Here is a 19,837-nt window from a genome sequence, read left to right as displayed (position 1 = left end):
CAGCAGCTGGCCCAGCCCTGTCTTTTACCAGCCCCATTCTCGCAGTGTCCTCTGCCCCTCAGAGAGAAACTGCAGACAAGAGAAGCGCAACAGGTGCCCTCCTCCCCTCAGCTTGGCCGCCATGTTTGTTTTTCTAAAGCACTCGGTTGCTACTGTTTCCAAGCAATTGATGGGAAAAGATTCTGGAAGTAAAAAGGAACAGAAGGAAAGAAACCTAACCCTCAACAACAATGTAACAGCTGTGCATGATGCGGATACACACTTCTTTCAAGCTGGGGCCTAAGCACTGCTTTCCTTTGCAGCCACTGCTTTGTCAGTGCGAGAAGCGGTGGCACGGCTCTGTCCCCGCACTCTGCACACGCTCCTGTCCCAGCCGCTCCCAGCTGGTCCCAGCCGCTTTGCAGCTGCTTCGGAGCCCCCCGCTGTCCTCGGGGGGCTGGGGAGCGGCTGTGGGGACAGCAGCGCGTTCCAGGGTCCTTTGTGACACGGGGCTGCGTGTGCCCAGAGCCCATTGTGACACTGGGGCCGCGCCCTGGCCAGGAGGGTTAAAAAGGGCGCCAAGAGCCCGGGCTGGCACTCCCAGGAGAGCAGCTCCGTCAGGAGACAGCAGTTCCCGGGATTCTGCAGCGCCAAGGCGAGGCAGAAATGACTTCTACGGAGGAGAACCCCAAGGGCGTCCAGCCCAAGCCGAGGTGGCTGCGCTGTCTGAGGAGGCAGAAGGTAAGCGATGGGCAGCACGCAGCCGCCTCGGGGCCGGGCCGGGCCGGGAGCCGCTGTGCCAGGGCAGCGCTGCGGATCCCACGCGGCCGCCTCGTCCTCAGCCTTCTCCTCCTGCGTGCAGGTGCAGAGCTCTGAGGCACGGGCAGCAGCTCTGCAGGCCCAGGAGCAGCGTGACTGCCGCGCTGGCCCTGGCGCGCAGGCGGCAGCAGCAGAGAGCCGGGCAGCGGCCCCGCACAGCCCCAGGGCCCGCGGCCCGGCTCTGCTGCGCTCGCTGCGGCGCGGCTGCCGGGCCATCCTGGGCAGGGTGGCGGCTGCCATCCAGCAGCCGGGCACACAGCGGCGCCTGCTCCGGGCCACGGGCTCAGCCATGGCAGCGGCAGCCCCCGCAGCGGGGCCGCAGAGCCGGGCAGCTGCCCCGCACAGCCCCTGCTGCGCCCCCAGCCCCTCGCCCGGACAGCTGCAAGCTGTCGCTGGCCTGGGGGCAGAGGCACAGCCGGGGGCTGTCCTGCCACCAGCAGAGATTGAGGTGGAGCCCTCCCCTGAGCTGGAGGAGCACGGCCTGCTCCAGAGCCTGGCGCAGCAAAACAGCAGCCAGGAAAGTCAGGAAAGTCAGGAGGAGAGGGCCCCCAGGCCACTCACACAACGAGCATGGGAAGAGCACTGGGAGCTTCACCCATGCACAGAGCAGGGCCCAGAGGAACCCAGCACATCCCATGCCAACAGGACCAAGCCCGCAGGCCCGTACCCCTTAGAGCGCTGCCACACTCCCAGCCCCTCGCTCGACCAGCTGGAAGAGCTGGAGCTCTGTGGAGTGAGATCAGCACTGATGGCACTCCTTGAAGAGCTGAGTAACGAGGAGCAGCACTGGTCCAAGGTTTGCCAAACCAGCACTAGCGGGGAAGAGAGCCTGCCACACTCCGGTTCTTGTGACCCCAACGAGCTGGAGTCTTACAGCGGCCCAGGACAACCGAAAAAGCCCTTCCTCCCAGACGCAGATCAACCGGTGTCCCATGGGGTAGACAGCAGGGCCCCAGAGTTGTGGCTGAAGAGGTGGAACAACATCAGCATCCACACCATCTGGGTCAACCCTCTCTGCCCAGCACTCATGCAGGAGCCCGGCTCGCTGGAGGCAGAAGAGGCAGACTCTGATCTGCCCAGCACATCTGCTGCCCCAGCAGCTGCCATGGACACCCAGCCAGGACAACTTCTCAGTCAGTTTCCCCAAGACACAGATCCATCGGTGTCCTATGGGGAAGACAGCAAGGCCCAAGAGTTGTGGCAGAAGAAGAGGAACGACATCAGCATCCACACCATCTGGGTCAACCCTCTCTGCCCAGCACTCATGCAGGAGCCTGGCTCGCTGGAGGCAGAGGAGACAGACTCTGACATGCCCAGCACATCTGCTGCCCCAGCAGCAGCCACAGACTCTCAGCCAGGACAACTCCAGAAGCTGTTTCTCCAAGACACAGATCCATCAGTGTCCCATGGGGAAGACAGCAGGGCCCAAGAGTTGTGGCAGAAGAAGAGCAAGGACATCAGCATCCACACCCTCTGGGCCAACCCCCTCTACCCAGCCCTCATGGCGGAGCCTGGCTCGCTGGAGGCAGAGGAGGCAGACTCTGATCTGCCCAGCACATCTGCTGCCCCAGCAGCTGCTGCCCTGGCCAGACCTCCAGAGGATGAGGGGCAGCACGTGAGTGCCACTGCCCCGGCACAAGGGCTGGCCAAGGCAGCAGCTTCTGCTGCCTCTGGGGCGCAGGCGGCATCCGCGGAGAGCCGGGCAGCGGCCCCGCACAGCCCCTGCTGCCCCCCCTGCCCGCTGCCCAGCCAGCTGGAAGACCTCGGGCAGTGGGCAGGCTCAGCAGCCGTGGCACTCCTGGCAGAGCCAGAGGGAGAGGAGGGGTCTCGCCCTGAGGTGCTCAGCTTTGGCTCATCCACAGAATGGGCAGAAGACACAGAGCTGGGCAGGAACGCTGAGGAGGAGAGCACCTCAGGGTCCCTCCAATCTGAGCTACTGCCAGAAGACACCGAGCCAGGCAGGATGACCAGGGAAGACATGGGCCTAATGTCCCTGCCACGCGAGGCTTGGGTAAAAGACCAAGACCTAAGCCAGGGCTGGGAGCAAAAGAGCTCCTCATGGTCCCTCTCATGTCTGTCAGGGGAAGAAGACCTGAACGAGAGCAGGGAGAATTCAGGATTCCTGCTGTCGCAGTCACAGGCAGAGAGCTGGGCCATTAAAGCCTGCACAGCCCCACAGGATGGTGTGGATCAGCCACAGGAAGCCCTGACCTGCCCTTATCACACACAAGCCCTGCCCTCGCACACGGGCACAGGCGGCTCGCAGTCAGAAGAACAAAGCCTGTCCCAAACGGAAGATGCAGGGAGGGATTTCAGGGAACTGGAGGCTGCCATGGGCTCCACTTGGTGGGAGGAAGAGCTGCTCAGGTGGGACAGGTGCACATTTGTGCGTCTGCAAGGCCTGCACTCAGCTGCAGCTGTCCCCGTGCGGCGGCCGTCCCGCGCCAGGCGTGCGCTCAGGGCTCTGCGCAGGGCGTTCAGGAGCCTCAGACGCCTCATTCCAGGGCTCTGCTCATAGAGGCCATCCCGCCATGGCTCCACACTGCCTTCCGTGATACCACCCACGGAGGCAAAGCAAGACCCAAGCAAGTCAGGGCTCTGCTCCTGACCGTGGCCTGGACATCTTCATCAAGGACCTGGACAAGACAACTGAGCACACCCTCAGTCATTCTGCAGAAGACACCAAGCTCAGTGGCAGTGTCCGTCTGCTGGAGGGCCACGAGGCCCATGACTCAGGTGTCACTGTGGCTGCTGCCTCAGGAATTTGACGAGCGGTGCCAGTAGGAGTAATAGAGTTAAATTCTGTAGGTTAAGGTTAGGCTGAATTCTGTAGGTTAGAGTTAGGTTGAATTCTGTAGGTTAAAGATAGGTTGAATTCTGTAGGTTAGAGTTAGGTTGAATTCTGTAGGTTAAAGATAGGTTGAATTCAGTAGGTTAAAGATAGGTTGAATTCTGTAGGTTAGAGTTAGTTTGAATTCTTTAGGTTAGAGTTAGGTTGAATTCTGTAGGTTAGAGTTAGGTAGCCAAGTTCAAACAGGTTAGGTAAAACGCTTTTATTGAAATAAAATGATGGAATTGATAAATCAGAAGTGCTCGTTGTTTTCATTGCACTGTGCTCGCTGATCTGGGGGGAAATCCTGCAGTCTGATGCCGTTTGGTTGCCGTGGCTGCTGTGTGGGGCAGAGGAGAAAGGCGCTGCCTGGGTCTGGGGACACCAAGTCCTTGTGACTTGTGCCACAAGGCGCTTGTTTGATGCAAAAGCCCCTTTATTTGTCTGCAGTTCTCCTCCCAGAGAGCTGCCCTGGTGCAGGGATCATTCTGGAGCATCTCTGCAGGAAGGAGTGCTCTCAGTCATGCCAAGGAGATTTTGCAGAACTCCCTGTTCTGCAGGGGAGCAGCTCCCAGGTTGTTTTGTGGGACTCGCTGTGAGGCACACAGGGATTTTCCTGCCAGGAGATTGGGTCCCACTCGCTGTGTCAGGAGCCCCCAGAGGTGCTGCAGCACAAAAATGCATTTGCAAATGCAGCTCTTGCTGCCTCGCTGGAAATCTACTGAGACACCGAGCCTGGCAGGACACGTGCTTGGCAAGAGCTGCTGCAACTGCAGGATCCCACAGCCTGGACACTGCCTGTCCTTGGGCTTCCTAGCTGGGAAGAAGCAAGCTGGGCCGGCACGACGTCTCGCCAGGCCTGGCATGTGGGGCTACAGTGTAGGGAAAGCTCGGAGCAGTGCTGAAGAAGCAGCAGCAGTGGGACAGCAGCGCCCCGCTCCCAGCAGGGCAGGCAGAGGTGAGCTGAGGTTCCCGGGCGCCCACGCAGATGGGGAGAGGTCCCTTTAGTGAGGAGGGTGTTAGTGAGGTCCCATTCAGTGGCTGTTCTCATGAGCAGAGGCTCACCCCACAGCAGAAGCAGCAGCTCTGGGCTGGGCCCCGGCGGCAGCAGCAAATTCCCTTCCCTGAGCAGCAGCTCCAAACGTGCTCCTCCAAAACAGAGAGAGAGCGCCAGCAGCTGGCCCAGCCCTGTCTTTTACCAGCCCCATTCTCGCAGTGTCCTCTGCCCCTCAGAGAGAAACTGCAGACAAGAGAAGCGCAACAGGTGCCCTCCTCCCCTCAGCTTGGCCGCCATGTTTGTTTTGCTTAAGCACTCGGTTGCTACTGTTTCCAAGCAATTGATGGGAAAAGATTCTGGAAGTAAAAAGGAACAGAAGGAAAGAAACCTAACCCTCAACAACAATGTAACAGCTGTGCATGATGCGGATACACACTTCTTTCAAGCTGGGGCCTAAGCACTGCTTTCCTTTGCAGCCACTGCTTTGTCAGTGCGAGAAGCGGTGGCACGGCTCTGTCCCCGCACTCTGCACACGCTCCTGTCCCAGCCGCTCCCAGCTGGTCCCAGCCGCTTTGCAGCTGCTTCGGAGCCCCCCGCTGTCCTCGGGGGGCTGGGGAGCGGCCATGGGGACAGCAGCGCGTTCCAGGGTCCTTTGTGACACGGGGCTGCGTGTGCCCAGAGCCCATTGTGACACTGGGGCCGCGCCCTGGCCAGGAGGGTTAAAAAGGGCGCCAAGAGCCCGGGCTGGCACTCCCAGGAGAGCAGCTCCATCAGGAGACAGCAGTTCCCGGGATTCTGCAGCGCCAAGGCGAGGCAGAAATGACTTCTACGGAGGAGAACCCCAAGGGCGTCCAGCCCAAGCCGAGGTGGCTGCGCTGTCTGAGGAGGCAGAAGGTAAGCGATGGGCAGCACGCAGCCGCCTCGGGGCCGGGCCGGGCCGGGAGCCGCTGTGCCAGGGCAGCGCTGCGGATCCCACGCGGCCGCCTCGTCCTCAGCCTTCTCCTCCTGCGTGCAGGTGCAGAGCTCTGAGGCACGGGCAGCAGCTCCGCAGGCCCAGGAGCAGCGTGACTGCCGCGCTGGCCCTGGCGCGCAGGCGGCAGCAGCAGAGAGCCGGGCAGCGGCCCCGCACAGCCCCAGGGCCCGCGGCCCGGCTCTGCTGCGCTCGCTGCGGCGCGGCTGCCGGGCCATCCTGGGCAGGGTGGCGGCTGCCATCCAGCAGCCGGGCACACAGCGGCACCTGCTCCGGGCCACGGGCTCAGCCACGGCAGCGGCAGCCCCCGCAGCGGGGCCGCAGAGCCGGGCAGCTGCCCCGCACAGCCCCTGCTGCGCCCCCAGCCCCTCGCCCAGACAGCTGCAAGCTGTCGCTGGCCTGGGGGCAGGGGCGCAGCCGGGGGCTGTCCTGCCACCAGCAGAGATTGAGGTGGAGCCCTCCCCTGAGCTGGAGGAGCACGGCCTGCTCCAGAGCCTGGCGCAGCAAAACTGCAGCCAGGAAAGTCAGGAAAGTCAGGAGGAGAGGGCCCCCAGGCCACTCACACAACGGGCATGGGAAGAGCACTGGGAGCTTCACCCATGCACAGAGCAGGGCCCAGAGGAACCCAGCACATCCCATGCCAACAGGACCAAGCCCGCAGGCCCGTACCCCTTAGAGCGCTGCCACACTCCCAGCCCCTCGCTCGACCAGCTGGAAGAGCTGGAGCTCTGTGGAGTGAGATCAGCACTGATGGCACTCCTTGAAGAGCTGAGTAACGAGGAGCAGCACTGGTCCAAGGTTTGCCAAACCAGCACTAGCGGGGAAGAGAGCCTGCCACACTCCGGTTCTTGTGACCCCAACGAGCTGGAGTCTTACAGCGGCCCAGGACAACCGAAAAAGCCCTTCCTCACAGACGCAGATCAACCGGTGGCCCATGGGGTAGGCAGCAGGGCCCCAGAGTTGTGGCTGAAGAGGTGGAACAACATCAGCATCCACACCATCTGGGTCAACCCTCTCTGCCCAGCACTCATGCAGGAGCCCGGCTCGCTGGAGGCAGAAGAGGCAGACTCTGATCTGCCCAGCACATCTGCTGCCCCAGCAGCTGCCATGGACACCCAGCCAGGACAACTTCTCAATCAGTTTCCCCAAGACACAGATCCATCGGTGTCCTATGGGGAAGACAGCAAGGCCCAAGAGTTGTGGCAGAAGAAGAGGAACGACATCAGCATCCACACCATCTGGGTCAACCCTCTCTGCCCAGCACTCATGCAGGAGCCTGGCTCGCTGGAGGCAGAGGAGACAGACTCTGACATGCCCAGCACATCTGCTGCCCCAGCAGCAGCCACAGACTCTCAGCCAGGACAACTCCAGAAGCTGTTTCTCCAAGACACAGATCCATCAGTGTCCCATGGGGAAGACAGCAGGGCCCAAGAGTTGTGGCAGAAGAAGAGCAAGGACATCAGCATCCACACCCTCTGGGCCAACCCCCTCTACCCAGCCCTCATGGTGGAGCCTGGCTCGCTGGAGGCAGAGGAGGCAGACTCTGATCTGCCCAGCACATCTGCTGCCCCAGCAGCTGCCACGCACACCCAGCCAGCAGCTGCTGCCCTGGCCAGACCTCCAGAGGATGAGGGGCAGCACGTGAGTGCCACTGCCCCGGCACAAGGGCTGGCCAAGGCAGCAGCTTCTGCTGCCTCTGGGGCGCAGGCGGCATCCGCGGAGAGCCGGGCAGCGGCCCCGCACAGCCCCTGCTGCCCCCCCTGCCCGCTGCCCAGCCAGCTGGAAGACCTCGGGCAGTGGGCAGGCTCAGCAGCCGTGGCACTCCTGGCAGAGCCAGAGGGAGAGGAGGGGTCTCGCCCTGAGGTGCTCAGCTTTGGCTCATCCACAGAATGGGCAGAAGACACAGAGCTGGGCAGGAACGCTGAGGAGGAGAGCACCTCAGGGTCCCTCCAATCTGAGCTACTGCCAGAAGACACCGAGCCAGGCAGGATGACCAGGGAAGACATGGGCCTAATGTCCCTGCCACGCGAGGCTTGGGTAAAAGACCAAGACCTAAGCCAGGGCTGGGAGCAAAAGAGCTCCTCATGGTCCCTCTCATGTCTGTCAGGGGAAGAAGACCTGAACGAGAGCAGGGAGAATTCAGGATTCCTGCTGTCGCAGTCACAGGCAGAGAGCTGGGCCATTAAAGCCTGCACAGCCCCACAGGATGGTGTGGATCAGCCACAGGAAGCCCTGACCTGCCCTTATCACACACAAGCCCTGCCCTCGCACACGGGCACAGGCGGCTCGCAGTCAGAAGAACAAAGCCTGTCCCAAACGGAAGATGCAGGGAGGGATTTCAGGGAACTGGAGGCTGCCATGGGCTCCACTTGGTGGGAGGAAGAGCTGCTCAGGTGGGACAGGTGCACATTTGTGCGTCTGCAAGGCCTGCACTCAGCTGCAGCTGTCCCCGTGCGGCGGCCGTCCCGCGCCAGGCGTGCGCTCAGGGCTCTGCGCAGGGCGTTCAGGAGCCTCAGACGCCTCATTCCAGGGCTCCGCTCATAGAGGCCATCCCGCCATGGCTCCACACTGCCCTCCGTGATACCACCCACGGAGGCAAAGCAAGACCCAAGCAAGTCAGGGCTCTGCTCCAACTAACCCTGACCGTGGCCTGGACATCTTCATCAAGGACCTGGACAAGACAACTGAGCACACCCTCAGTCATTCTGCAGAAGACACCAAGCTCAGTGGCAGTGTCCGTCTGCTGGAGGGCCACGAGGCTCATGACTCAGGTGTCACTGTGGCTGCTGCCTCAGGAATTTGACGAGCAGTGCCAGTAGGAGTAATAGAGTTAAATTCTGTAGGTTAAGGTTAGGTTGAATTCTGTAGGTTAGAGTCAGGTTGAATTCTGTAGGTTAAAGATAGATTGAATTCTGTACGTTAGAGTTAGGTTGAATTCTGTAGGTTAGAGTTAGGTTGAATTCTATAGGTTAGAGTTAGGTAGCCAAGTTCAAACAGGTTAGGTAAAACGCTTTTATTGAAATAAAATGATCGAATTGATAAATCAGAAGTGCTCGTTGTTTTCATTGCACTGTGCTCGCTGATCTGGGGGGAAATCCTGCAGTCTGAAGCCGTTTGGTTGCCGTGGCTGCAGTGTGAGCTGTGTGGGGCAGAGGAGAAAGGCGCTGCCTGGGCCTGGGGGGATGTGGGGACACCAAGTCCTTGTGACTTGTGCCACAAGGCGCTTGTTTGATGCAAAAGCCCCTTTATTTGTCTGCAGTTCTCCTCCCAGAGAGCTGCCCTGGTGCAGGGATCATTCTGGAGCATCTCTGCAGGAAGGAGTGCTCTCAGTCATGCTAAGGAGATTTTGCAGAACTCCCTGTTCTGCAGGGGAGCAGCTCCCAGGTTGTTTTGTGGGACTCGCTGTGAGGCACACAGGGATTTTCCTGCCAGGAGATTGGGTCCCACTCGCTGTGTCAGGAGCCCCCAGAGGTGCTGCAGCACAAAAATGCATTTGCAAATGCAGCTCTTGCTGCCTCGCTGGAAATCTACTGAGACACCGAGCCTGGCAGGACACGTGCTTGGCAAGAGCTGCTGCAACTGCAGGATCCCACAGCCTGGACGCTGCCTTGTCCTTGGGCTTCCTAGCAAATCCACTACTGGGTTTGGCTCTGCAGTCTCAGGCTCCTGTTGCAGCCAAGTGAGCAACTGCCAGGAGATGTGTGCCGAGCTCCCCAGGCTCCCTGAGCTGTCCTGGCAGCAGCTGCAGCTCATGGGGAGGCAGCCCAGCCTTGCGAGGCTCTGAATGTCTTGTTGCTGGCGCAGAGGGGAATGGTGTGGGCTGAAAGGCTCCCTCTTTGCCAGGGTCTTCAAGGGGAAAAGGGAAAATTTTCCTGAGCTCAGCCAAAGGGACCTGCAGCCCACTGAGGTTGCTGCTGAGCACCTCCAGCACTAGTCCGGTGCTAAGGAGCTGAGTGATGGAATCCCAGAATCCCAGAGTGGTTTGGGGTGGAAAGAACCTTACAGCACATCCAGTGCCAGCTCCTGCCATGGACAGGGATACCATACACAAGCCCAGGAATCACCCAACCCCATCCAACCTCGCCTTGGACACATCCAGGGATCCTGGGTCAGACACAGCTTCTCTGAGCATCCTGTGCTAGGGCCTCCCCACCCTCACTGCCAAGAATTCCTTCCCAGTAACTACTTGTAACCTCTCCTAGTTTTAGGTTAAACTGTTCCCTCTTGTACTCTTAATATCTACCTTTGTCAAAAGTCACTCTCCCTCTTTTTTCATAAGCTTCTCTGAGGTACTGGAAGGCATCAATGAGGTCTCCCTGGAGTTTTATCTTCTCCCAGCTGAACAACCCAAATTCCATTAAGAATCTTTAATTCCAGAAGAAAATAAGCCAAGTGTCTCTGAGTTTAGCACTGGAAAGGGTTTGTTGAACTTAGATGGTTTATTGAAGAAATTAAATTACATTTTAAGAAGAACTAAAAAATAAATACAATCCACTTCCCACTAGTGCAGTATAAGCACTTTACTACCTAGAATTTTAGGCAGCCGAGCTCTGTGGAAATCACAGGACTAAAACTTGTGAAAAATGTTCTTGCACACCTGTATGTAAAATTCAGCATAAATATAGGAAAGAAGGTAAATGTTAGCATTTGTAACATGAACATGGACTATGGAGAAAGAAACCCCTTTCCCATTTGTGCCCTCAGATTGCCCAGAGCTGTGTCCTCCTTTATCTCACTGCCCAAACAAAGATGCCATCAGTCCTGAGCTACGCCTGCATATCTATTTTAGGGACAAAATTTTATCAGCACTTTCTTGGGTGCAAATGGGAAAGTTGACCTGGGGCTTATATAAAAGCTAGATCCAGCAAGCCCTTTTCTTTCCAAGCTCAATGCCAATCAGAAAACATTTTTAAAAATCCAGATTATACAGTAGGTAAACAGAAATTAAAGTCTGAAAATGCAAATCTTATTATCTTCTAACAAGTAACATTTCACTTGTTTTAACCTTAATGGTTCAAATTCAAAATTGGTGCAAGCTTTTGTCACCTTCTGCTATCTTTGTAGCCAGGTAAGTTAATGACCTCTGAGTCTGTCCCACAGAAGTTTGCAAATGGATATTTTAACAGGTGAATACCAATTTTAACCTTGAGTTTGTAGAGAAAAAGGCAGTTCCCTTTGTCAGCAAAAGAATGGAGCCATCCCTCACCTCTGCATTTAGTGATGCTTGTACCCAAGTGCGTGACAAGAACTGTTCAAGACTTTGTGCTGTAAATTGCCCACTTTGGGGGTGAGTTGCAAATATCTCTGATGATTTTAGCTGGGACATTAAGCTCATTAGCTCCTACAGCAGTTATGGGCTGACATCATCTCTGTGGATGTCACTCTGTGGAGTTGACAAGCAGTAAGGAAAGAGGATTTTTATAATCCTTTGATTCGCCCCTTTTAAGGAGATTCTGCTTTAAAATGGTTATTTTATTTGGTTCCAAAATTTGGTGAGCTGAATTATGGAGTAACTTCATCCTCTCTCAGTCCTGGTCCACTCTGGTTTATAGAACCTTTCTCCTCCCTATTTTAACCCCACAGAATTACACCTTCAGTTTCTAAATGTGGAAATAACTCCAGGCAGTGTAAAATTCCCCTGGTCCTGGCTGTCTCTCCAGAGATGGACTGGATGCTTGGGAGCACATCACCACTATAAAATGTGATAAGCCCACATCAAGCCCACATCCTCATGGACTGGTATGAACCAGGGCAGAAGTGAGGGTCCATTGTAAGGCAGCACATTGATCCACCCTCGCTGGACTTACACCTCTGAAGAAGAGAGAATTTGGGGAGCTTTGGGCACTTGCATAGAGATTTTGGATCACTCCCTTCCTCCACCAGAATTCACTGCTTACAAGCTCTAGACCTTCATCCTTAATGTCCTGACTGACAGGGGCAATAGTACAATGCTGGAGAGGTTTCCAGATCCTCTGCTGGCAAGAAATTTTGTTTGTTTGCTCATCTTTAATTAATATTTAATTGGGTGTGCAGACAAGGGGTTGTATCATCAATTGTGGTGAACTGGCTTAGCTCTGTCAAAGCTAATGGTGCTGTATTGATTTATGCAGCAGAAGAGGCTGACTTGGAGGTAAAGGAAAGGGCAGAAACCTTCTTCCTGGGAAGGAAATTAGAAAAGAAGGAGTCATGCTGAGATCTGTCGGATGGTAATCACAGTGTGCTGCCTGCAAGGGAAAGGTGACTCCTGCAAAAACGACTGGGAGCTTTTTTTTCCTTTCTTTTCTCTTTTTCTTTTTTTTTTAATACTCTTACTATCATCGTGGAAAGTTTATTGCCAATTAACTTTATGTGAAGGGATGATAGTGGTGGTAAGCAATTAAAGAATACAGTCTGTATTTATGCAGAGGTGAGCAGAAGTAATAGAACTTAACTTGCTTTTTAAGCTGGGCCATAGCCTTGTCCCTGGATATAAGACTGAGATAAACTGCTGGGATAAGAACCTGCCTTTTGTTAAAAATCAGAACATATTTTCTTTTATTTATTAGCGTTAGTCATAAAACTCCTATTGGAAATAGCACACAAATGAACTCCTTATCCATAAAATCATTGAAACATAACATTACATTTACTACCTGTGGTATATAATTAGGCTCCCATTCACTTGCATAACCTTTTCTTCCAGCCATTGGTGATATGGAGACAAGCTCACTTTCTATTAAAAAGTGAAAGCTTAAAGTGTCTCTCATTCTCTCTGTGCCCCACTCCTCAGAGGGTGTTATTTCAGACAAAGTAAGCGAATCTGCAAAAACAACCCCTAATTCTGTTTATGAACTGCATCACAATTATTGAACTTCTCCTCAGTTATTTTCTCTTTGCATGGTGAAGTTATTTATGTAGTCTTTCACTATCACTCCCTAACAGTGATTTTAATTATAAATAAAATAATTACTCCATTAACCCATCTGCAGTTAATCTACAACAATAAAGATAATCGAGATCAGGCACATAAAAGTTGTTCTTCACCACTTCCATTTGCAAAATGAAGTCCAGTTTCAAAGTGAAGTTGCAGACTTGCTTTCAAGTTCAGTCATTGAATATAAATCATAATAATTTATTTAAAGCCAGTATTTAATTTTTTTATTTCAAAGTTTGAATTTCTCTAAGATTAGTTTGGTGTTGAGATTTAATCTTTGTCTAAGACTTGATATATTATCCCATGATTTATTTTCTTTCTCAAATGATTGCTGCCATCACCTTGAATCCCACTGAGCTCCATGAGGATACCACATGAAGATGTTGTAACTGTCCTGAAACAAGCTGGGGAAAAGCTGATCATTGCACCAATCCAGTGATTTTTTTCCTCTGAATAAAGTGGTCAAGCAGTTCTTACCCAGTGCAACTTCAATGTCAGAAGCCTGAAGATTGGAGGAGAATCTGCATGCAGCCCATCCTCAGAGGGAAGAAGGTGGAATTCTTCATTGGCTTTTAATAGAAGAAAGAAAGCGGAGATTTGATGTCTTCAGGGTGGGTGAATTCATTGTGTGAGCAAAATTTTACGTAGGTGCTTTTAGCATTTATTAACCTACAAAACTAGCTCTAATGACAGTTTTAGGAGCATGAGACACAAGCTGCTGGAGGCTCAAGGCTCAAGTCTGATGAGGAGTGGCTGAGGGAGCTGGAAAGGGGCTCAGGCTGGAAAAAAGGAGGCTCAGGGGGACCTTGTGGCTCTGCACAACTCCCTGACAGGAGGGGACAGCCGGGAGAGTCGGGCTCTGCTCCCAGGAACAGGAACAGGAGGAGAGGGAACGGCCTCAGGCTGTGCCAGGGGACACTTAGATTGAATATTGAGGAAAATTTCTTCATGGAAGGAGCTGTCCATCCCTGGCACAGCTGCCCAGGGCAATGGTGGAATCCCTATCCAGGGATTTAAAAACCATGTGGATGTGGCACGTGGGGACATGGGTTAGTGGTGGCCTTGGCAGTGCTGGTTGGACTTGATGTTCTTAGAGGTCTTTTCCAATTTAAACAATTCTATGAAAATTTAAAAAATAAACCCAAACTAAGGTGTCCTTGAATTCATCAACAAGGTCTCTTTCTCCTTGTTGATAATGAAGAATTTGGTCTCTTCTAAGTCATGTTTTATTGCTGAAACTTGTTACCTTCTGTGGTAGAAGGATCAAACTCTGCCCTAATTCAGAAAAAAAATATGTTTTTAGTCTTTCAGTTTCATCTGGGTTGTGTATATCTCAATAAAACTGTGCCTAAGATGAATTTTGGTGTTCCTGTGCAATGGGATTTAATGCCCTCCACACAACTCCCTCCTTCTTACACCTTTTCTGCCACTTCTTTCAGAAAACCATTTGACTTTGGAATGGATCCAGTCATTGGTGAATTATTCCTCTTTTAGATTTGAGAATTTCAGCTGGAATAGAGAGAAGGTTGTAGGCTGAAACAATTATAACACAGTCATTAATTGGACCAAATTAATCACTGTGCTCAACACAACAACCAGGAACTCTCACTTGCTGTAGCGCTGAATAGGAAAATCTTAATCACCTTCCCTCTTACACGTGCAGGAATTTGAGAGTATTTGTAAAATTTTCATGCCAAAAGGGATTTCAGATTAAATTACAATCCCAGTGTGGTTGTTACAGCATTTATGCATTTTATTCTCTGTAAATACCTTTTAAACTGCTTTATGAGCCTTCCTCACAGCAGGTGCCTGGTTCGGAAAGCCTGAACAAATGAGGATTTGGAATTGGATTTCCAAACATGACAGAGGAGAATATTCCACAAGTGCTTCCATGAATAACAATGCAAATTTAGAAAATCTTACCAGGTTCCTGCCCTCAAATCTCTCCATATCTTTACTTGGGTAAATGCCACTAAAAATGTGGCCTTTAGCTTGTGACCTTCTGAAGTGACTGTTTACTACAAACAAAATTTATTTTAGGGGGCCTTCCTGGACTCAAAACTACTTAATAGTTTGAAATATTTTATCTGAGATGTATATTCCAAACTTTATTTGTATCTGTCATTAGCTGTGAAGGACAGCTCCTTAATGCAATCAAGAATAAATTACAACCCTAAATGGGAAATTAAAGTTAATTTTGCTCATAGCAGAAATGCAGAGGAGACTGTCTGAATAGGCTGTAACTAACATGCAAATATTCAATATACTGCTGACCTGCAAAAGGATTTTTATTTTCAATTTTCCCCTGAATCTTCCAGTCAGATTCCTTTTTTTTTTTTTTTTTTTTTGAGTTTGGTTTTTTTTTTTTTTGGGGGGGGGGGGAGTTTATTTGAAAGGATTGTGGTACCTGTTGATATTGCTGGACCATATGCATGTGCTTAACATGGATTTTCCCCGTGCTTGGAGCCAGATGTGCAAATACTGCTCACCATCCCCTACACTGTCTATCACCACATCCATCTGAACCCTTGTGGGAACAGATACTCAGAAAGAACCCAAATCTGTGATTTTCAGATTTTTTTTTTTTTTTGGTTATGCAGCAAAGCCTGAGCTGGCCATCCAACCTCCATTACTATAAAATCTGAACAAAGAAGTTCAAAAGATTTTAGTAACAATTAACTTGAGTTAATAGTCAGAACATTTCAATCCAAGCATTGCAGAAACCTCTTAAATGGGTCACTTGTGATATTGAGCTGTTCTTGTCTTGTAGGTAAATAATTCAATATACACAGGGATGCAGGAGACCTGAGAACTGCTGACATGACTCTAAAACACACGGAAGACTTCAGCAGGCTTGGTAATGCTTCCTTAATTACTGAAACTGGAAATATTTTGGAGCAAACCCATTCTGTGTGATTTATGGTACCAGTTTTATGGGTTTGTTGCTTTTTGCCTTTCAGTGAGGTGGGCTCTGTTCAGAGGAATCACTGGTGCTTCATTCAGACTAAATATGAACCAGAGAGATTTGTGGGGAATTGTGATTACAGTAAACGGACCAGATCTTTTGATATTACCAGGTAATATGGGGAAGGCAATAAAGGAGGGACATAGACAAAACATAAAGGTGGTGCCATGGTATTTTAATTCCAGTGTGAGATTTGTGTGGAGTCCTTAGGAACTGCAAGGCTTTTCCAATGCACTGATCTTCTCTAAAATGAAAAAAAAAAAAAAAAAAAAAAAAGGGAATCAGGTTTGAATGGGCTGTGATTTTTATTTGTTTGTTTTAGGTAGCAAAACAGAAATGTCCCAGAGTTGTGTTGTACTTTGTGTCTGCACTGCAGCAGTGTTTTTCACTGGCTGCTGCCTTGTTTACAGCTCCTTCCCACAGTAAATCTCCACTATTGTTTTGTCTTTATCGGCTGTGCCAGAAGGCTACGGAGCTAAAGCACATCACAGCTCTCCTCCAACACTTATCAACCCTTTCCCATTGCTCATCCATCATTTTAACTGGCAGTTATCTTGATGTAAAATATCTGGAAGTCTCCAATCACCTAGAATGCTCAGGATCTGGAAACAGTAGAGATTTTGGAAGCAACTGTTCATTAATAGAAATTATATAAAATTAGCATGGAAAAAAAAGAAAAAATATTAACCGTCTTGCTTAATTTATTTCAGAAAACTTTTCCAGCCCAAAATCAAGTCAGCTTTCCAGATTCTTAACTCTGGCTGCCTGATTTTATGAAGCCTGCATCCTTTCTGCCAGTCATTTGTAACGGGAAGAGATCCTGAAAGGACACGTATTTAAACATTCCTTGTTTTCAACTTATGCCCCAGTGAGGGGGTTCTATGGGTTTCTCCCTTTGTCTGTCTGTTTATTTAGGGCGTAAACTACATTTCCAAGCACCATGCTCACAGGGTAAGACACAGACTGACCATTCTCTCTGAGTTAACAGTTGGTTTAATCAGGACATCTACACAATGGTTGGAATTAGTTGAGTTTTGAGTTCCCTTCCACCCGACGCTGTTCTGTGACTCTTTGATAAATGGTTTTCTTCTGCATGAAGAGGAACAGGACAGTCCTGGATGTGTCCATTCAAGTGTCCACATCACCCAGCAGGACGCAGTAAGAGATTGGTTTGGAAAAGTAGAACAAGCAGCCAAGCCAAGCACCTGGAAAAGTGTTTTATCCTCAGAAGATTCAGCTGTTGCACAGCATTCAAAATAAGTGAAGGGCCAGTGAAGGTGTCCCTGCCCATGGTGGGGGGTCAGAATGAGATGGTTTTAAGGTCCTTTCCAACCCAGACCATTCTGTGATTCTATGTTTGCACACCCTAAGCTTCCAGAAAAGAAACCGAATTCCTCACTCAGAACTCTGCACTGAAGGATTACCAAAAAACCCAAGGGATTTGTCTGTTGTGGTGTGGTTGGGCCCAGCAGGATGCCCAGTCCCTCACCAAAGCCCTTCTGCGGTGCTGTGTCCCTTTGCTCCCGGCCGGGGGAGCAGGATCGACGGCGGCTAGCTACGACACAGCCAGCACCGGGGGCACTCTCCGGATGCACTGTGGTGTCCAGAGGGTGCCTAGCTGGAATATTTACAGGCAGCTGCGGCAGAGTGAAGAAAAGACGATCTCTGTCCGGGGATAAAAGTCTGGTTTTATTGAACTCCAAGGGGACCACCCAGGCGATAGACCCGGGGGGGGGAGAGGGGGAAGGGAGGTACATAGGTTTATAATGGGAGAGGAGAACAAGGGTGGAGCTGGACCCAGCTCCCAGCTCCAATCGGGAAACAGGGGGGTGGGGGGATACAAAGGAGTGACTGCTGGGGTAACAAATGCATTTAAACTGGGGGCGGGACCTCAGCTCCTAATCCAATCACTCGATGGGAACTGTAGAAGATTCTGGAATAATAGGAGGGGCCACTGAGTGATGGATAGGGGTCTGGGGAGGGGTTACAGTAATGAATTGGCACAAATAAGGACAATTGGGGTGGAGATAAGGGGATTGGCATGAACTGATGGGGAGGGGAGAACCAGGGCAGAACCATATAACAGGGGTGAACAGAACATACCAACTTTAAATAATATACAGTAAAAATGACACACCACAACACTCTTCCATCAGCCTCTTCTTCAGCTGGACAGGGGGAAGAAAGTGTAACTGAAGGCTTTTGGGTTGGGACTGGGACAGGGAGAGATCACTCAGCAATTCCTGTCATGGACAAGACAGATCTGACTCAGTGAATTTACATCAAATCTGAGTAGGTGTAATCTTAACACCCCTCCTTTATCCCTGAGCTCAACTTTGCTTCCAAATTCTCTTTCTTGTTTCCCTACAATGGCATTTGTTTTCCCAAGTGTCCCTGTATTCTTACAGGAATTCTTCACTAGTTTTATAGCCAGACTGTGCTAGCTGTCAATACTGTTTGAAGAATTGGCTGATTGTTCCTAATTAACAAGCTCTGTTCCATTTGGGAACTCGTTGATGATGCCTTTGGTTGTCTTTAGTTGTTCCTGGTAGAGGGAAGTCATGGAAGTCAAATATCCCAGAGTATTGCCCATCATTAATGGACAATAGGATGGAAAATGGGAACCCCAGGTTTGCCAGTGCTTTATACTTCTCAAGCTTTAGATAATGCACTGCAGCAATTTATTTGATTTTAATGACAGAGAGGAGGAAACATATCATTTTTCAGTCATTTCACACATGCCATTAGCAACATAATTTGAAAAGATAATGATTTACAAACCACCTGCTGTCTGGCAGATGCTTAAATATTGGCACGTGCTTGGAATGTGGTATGGAAGATATCTGAGGGATTTAATTGCCCACTAATGAAATAGCTTCTGTTCTGTGCAGGTTAATGAGGGAGAGTTGCTTTTGAAGTATATCTGCCAGGGATCCTGTTTATCAGGCAACCAGCAAGGATGATCTTCACAGCTTTAGTCACTTGTTTGCAACTGTAGCTTTCAAATGGCAAGAAATGGGGTAGAACATCAGACTTGTAATAAAACGAGACCTTAGGAAAGCATTTTGAGAAAGATGCTCATGGCCTGACCTAGCATGTCAAAAACAGTGATTGATACATTATCTAAAACGTACTGAGGATGTCTGATCTGCTCAAGAGTGAGTAGATAAAGTCATGTCCATCAGGAGCCACTTTTTTTATGGGAGGCCCATGGCATCCCAAATCCTGTGCTAAGTTCAAGGTTCCTCCTGGGCGACATTTCCAGCAGCTCAGGCTCACATCTTGCAGTGACTGTCGTTTATTTATGGGTGCACACATTCCTTTAGTGCACTTAACAGCAAGGAGCTAAAGCAAATCGGCACCATTTTCCACTAAAATTCAAACTTTGATCAAAAGAAGACACTTGGATGGGAAAGAAAGCCTTTCTTGTGAGTACCCCCAGAGAAATTTTCATCTTGGTCCAAATTCAATCCTGAAACTGCATTTGCTTACTCCTATTCCCTTTTCATGAAAAGTAAGAAAATCCCCAGCCAAAAACCCAGAAAATCTCACACATCAATAAGATAAAAATCACAGTCACTGTGACAGCACTGGAATTTTGGGGTTCTTGGATAAGTGCCTGATGCAGAAGCAGCACCCAAACCATTGATTCCACACGTGGACCCAAGTCAGGTGCAGCTTGGGACCCCATAAGGTTAGCTTTCTATGGCTATTGGTGGTGACTGTAAAATGTTGTAACATTCTTGCAGACAACCTCACTTGTATTTGTGAGGTTTGTGCTGAAATTATCAGAGTGGGAATTTGTTTTAGCCACTCCAAGGGATGTGATCTCAGGCACTAATCCGAGCCAGATGGAAAAAGCTGGTTGTTAGTTAAATGGGAGAATTATAACCTACTAGACCTGTGTGGTCAGAGAGGAGGAGGGAGCAGAGCTGGTGCTTTAACCAACTTGGAGATCTTTGCACAGACAAATCTGGCCAGGCTAGAGATACCCAAGCTGACTGGAGGCACAGCTTTGGCACAGAATTATCTTTTCCTATTTCTCAATGCCCTGTACCAGATGAATCAATTTGATAACTCTTTTTTTAGTCCAGTTTTTTTATTCCAACTTGCAGTGAAACACTAGAAGGAATGACCATCCTTCTGGGTTTTTCAAGGTTGCTGAAAATTCAGCATCATTTGAAAAACTGGATTCTAAACATTCTTGTATTTATCCGGCTTACATAAGGGTTAAAAGCCCTGCTAAATCCATCTAGGTATAAATCTCAAACAACGGCTTGGAGAAGCATCTATAAAAATGGAAGCACTAACAGTCCCCAAATGTTCCCCTTGATGCACGAGTGTTTTACTGAATTGTGGAGCTG

The sequence above is a fragment of the Motacilla alba genome, chromosome 8, assembly GCF_015832195.1.
Source record: "Motacilla alba alba isolate MOTALB_02 chromosome 8, Motacilla_alba_V1.0_pri, whole genome shotgun sequence".
NCBI lineage: Eukaryota > Metazoa > Chordata > Aves > Passeriformes > Motacillidae > Motacilla > Motacilla alba.
The sequence above is the reverse complement of the archived record's forward strand: the minus strand, read 5'-3'. Positions refer to the sequence as shown.